Here is a 4216-nt window from a genome sequence, read left to right on the forward strand (position 1 = left end):
GGTTTACATTTCCAATCTCGTGGTAGCTCCAGCACCCAAACTATTCCTCATAGCTTTGTTCCTAATTCTTTCCAGGTTCTACCTCTGTAATTGGAAACTCATAAACCATCAAGGGCCATCTAATATGTGACAGCAAGCCCAAATTGGAGACAGCACAAATTAAAATGTTCTGGTAAACATGATTTTGCAATGCTATTAATAGCCTTTACCAATTCCATCTTTAGCCACACATCTTGTGCATTAGCATTTAGTGCTGCACTGTAACATCTACCTAAATTCTTAACAGATTTCTCCAGCATAGAAGGTATCGGTTCTCCTTCAATCAAAATATTTTCTCACACAAATTTTCCTTTAACAATTGACAAACATCTAGACTTCCCAGGTTTAAACTTTCAACCTTGCTCACCTAAGATTATCATTTATCTTTTCTAGCAATTGCCAGGTACACAGCACAGTAGTTGTCAACATTGTCATGTCATCCACGTATGCCCTAATTGGACGGAGCCAGGAATTGCGGAGTCCCACAGCCTCTTGATTAATTTATCTACTTTCATGTATGCAGTCAGTCTCACACACTATCACTCTTACCCGCAACATTAAAAAGATAGTGAGAGAAAGCGGATAGTAAGCAATACAATGAGAGGAAAACAATAATATGGAGAATACCAGAATACCATCAACTTTTTCAGATGCTTAGACTGGATGACTTGAAATTCAAGGAATATTTTAAGATGACAAAAGGTTTGATCCTGGTTTATATTGAATTTACATCAATCAACTGGTTTACATCAATTGTTTAAGAGGAGAGAGCAATGAGAGCAGTTATCAACTCATTACAGCAGTTATGCATTTGCTTCTTTTTTGACATTTTTGTAATGTAATGAAATATAAAGATCATGAAATATAAAGATCAAAGGTCCTAAGTTAAACGTGATACTACTTCTAGAATTTCTTGTAGACTTAACCCATTAAATTTCTTTTCAGGTATCACTGCACAGGTGATTTATTCTGTACCATCACATTTAGCCACTGATTTGGGGTCTCTATGGTGGGTGAGATTGTGACAGCAGTGTGTGAGGAAATGTCGGACTGGATGGCTATAGCAAAGGAATTTTAAAAATTTAGATCTTCTCTGCCTCAAAATCTGGCAAAGTTCTCTGGCAGGGGGAATTGGATCTGCATAAACCAAAATGGTTCTCTGTCCCATGTGTTAGTGAGTGACAAGGCCTTCCCACTGCAAAACAACCTGATGAAGCCCTATCCTAGATAACAGATGACTAGCATGATGAGTGTGTTCAACTACCAACTAAAAACTAGTTGAATGTACATTTGGACTCCTGGTCACTCAGTGTTGACTGTATCACAGACTCATAGGAGTGTCAGTGGATATGGCAGACCAAATTGTTAAAGTTAGTCCAAGCCCGACCTACCACTTGCTGTTGTACCTGCCTGGCAGGTTGGTAGCAACAACTCCACAAGGGAATCAATTGCTATTAATGACTCTTTTAAAGTTTATTTCAGCTCCCCTGCTGGTGAGGTTTCTTGGCAGCATGGCATTATTTGATGCTCTTATTTCACCTTTGTAAACATGTGTATGTATTTAAATTTTCTGAAAATTAAATTCTGCCTATCATATCCAGTACATATCTTTTGACAAAATTCCAATATCGTCATTAATGTTCTAGTAAACTGTTTTCCTGTGTCACATATTGCATACTTTTTCATGATATTCTAAAATATACAAAGTAATTGTCATTAAAATCTTAAATAAAGAACTGAAAATAATTTTTATTTGATCAAGACAGGATCACAAGATAAATGTAAATGATATTTGAAAAAATTATGATTCACAAAATTCAAGTTAAAATATTATTTCTTGAAACTTCATCCGGGAAGGGCTTTCTTTATATTATATAGTCTCTTCATTGATGGAACAAATCGCAAAAGGAAGTTCTCACATTCATCAACTGGATTATAAATTGCCCATTGCCCTTAATACATTCTGTCAAAACTGGGCAAGCAATACTTGCTGCACACTGCTTCTGTTTCAGTGTAGAAGACATAGGTGGAGCTAGATTTTTAGTTGGACCACTCATTCAGTCTGTTAGCTATGTTGACAGAAAAATGCCAATATCAATTTTAAAAAAATACCAATTTTATTTAAAATAATCTCAGAGTTTATATCTTGTCTCTGAGGTCACAGTTTATATCCACCTCTTGGTTTTTTTTTTTACAGAAAAAGTATACATTTAAAATAGTAATACATTTATACACAAGTTGAGATGTACAGTACGGTGTCGGAAAAATCTAATTTCTGATTGCTGAGTCCCAGTATAAAATAAGGTAAAATCAAACACTGATCTGGTCAAAAAAAAAATCTAAACACTGCTCTTGAGTGGGGAATATTACATCATTGAATCATATTCATTATAAGTGATGTCACAATATATTTTTCTGACTATACTATGAATTTTTTTGGATGTTGACTGTGACACTCAAGATGGTTACCAGATAAGCAGCATTTTTTATATTTCTCCAAATAAATGTTTGCTTGTCATACCATCTGTGCAACTTTATGGTTCTCATTACTGATATAGGAAGCTTTAAACATTAAAAATTGTTATTTTACAATTGTTATTTTACAATTATTATATTACAATCAAAATATAAACAGCGAGTGAACATTTACTTAGTCCTCATGATGTTTCCAGAGTTAGCAAAAAAGGACAAGGTCACCTCTGCAACAGCATTCTCACATTCAACTGCAATTGATGGCATGTTGCAATGAAGAGAAACACTGTTTCTGTAATGGGAAATTGACTATTGCAGAATAATGCAGATTACATTTGTTGAATGTCATAACCTGGGAGCTGCCTGGAACATTTCTTAGGTGCAAATCATGCTAACTTCATAGCTATTGCAAACTTCCAGGAGAGGTCACTAATCTTCCATTTTATCTAGCACTGGCACTAAATCTAATTTAGTACTCAAAATTACATATACCTAACATAATTTGTCAGACCACATAGTTTTACAGAATAATATATATATATAATTTTTATTTTATATCTTCTCTGTATCAGATGTTATGTTATTGTATGCCATGTGTATAGTAGCTGCTGAAAAAGGAAGCAGAAGCTAAACTGTCATAGAACAGGGAGAATATTTATAGTAATCTTATGATATTTGGGGGGTTTATAAGACAAAAGAGAGGGGTTAGTGGACATCATAATTACAGGAAATAATTATAACTGTGAGTCATTCTTCTGATATACAAACACACACATTGGGCAATGGAATGAAACATTTAAAAATGATGTTTTTTAACTAGATTGCTGATAGACAGTATGAAGTGTACACTAGTACACTAAAATCTGCACAAGTGAAGGTCACTTCTTTATCCCGAATACCTGATTTCCCAGAGAGAGGTTCTGGTACTATTGCAACAACATGAGTGATATCATTCCAGAACCACTTCTTGTCACCTCAGCTTGACACTTCAGTGTTTTGCCAGATATATGGGCAAAACACAGGGAAATCACATAAAAATGACTAAAAATGTTTGGTCATACATTGCTAGTCTTTTGAGAATGGATGGCCATTAATTTCATTGATACCTGTACATTATGTTGATTCTATTGAGTCTGAAAGGTCTTTGTTTAAAATTTGTTGAAATTAAAAAAAATATTAAGCCTCATTTAAAAAATATTCAACTTAATTTTTCATATTAGTTAAATATCCTAAAAAACAAAGAAACTCTTCTGGTATCTTGGTGTGTCAGATTAAGTTCATGACAACTAGATTATCTGATCTCTATCTCAGATGAGTAGATCTACTTTTTTTTTTATTTGTTGCCAGTGAGAGTATAGTGAGAGATCAGACATTTTGTGGTAATTGAGAAGGAGTCAGACTCATTTAATTCAATATGTGCTTTGTCATTTTGACTTTTCCCATTAGCTTCAATTAGACACAAGAGGGCGTAGTTGACTTACTTATGGTTAAACTGTAATTTCAATGTCATTTTGTAAAAATGACTTGAAACATTAAAAGTGAAGGACATTGCAATATTTACCACTATGCATCACAAGAGAATTGATTTAATTTTGGGGTGCAGCCTATCATGATCTTAGCTAAATCTGTGGCTTGGTTGCAACTTTCCAGTAAGAAGTTTGCATATATTGGCCTATCAAATGGGGTTTAATGATAATAGCACTGT

This window comes from Electrophorus electricus, chromosome 12 (assembly GCF_013358815.1).
Source record: "Electrophorus electricus isolate fEleEle1 chromosome 12, fEleEle1.pri, whole genome shotgun sequence".
In the NCBI taxonomy this organism is placed as follows: Eukaryota; Metazoa; Chordata; class Actinopteri; order Gymnotiformes; family Gymnotidae; genus Electrophorus; species Electrophorus electricus.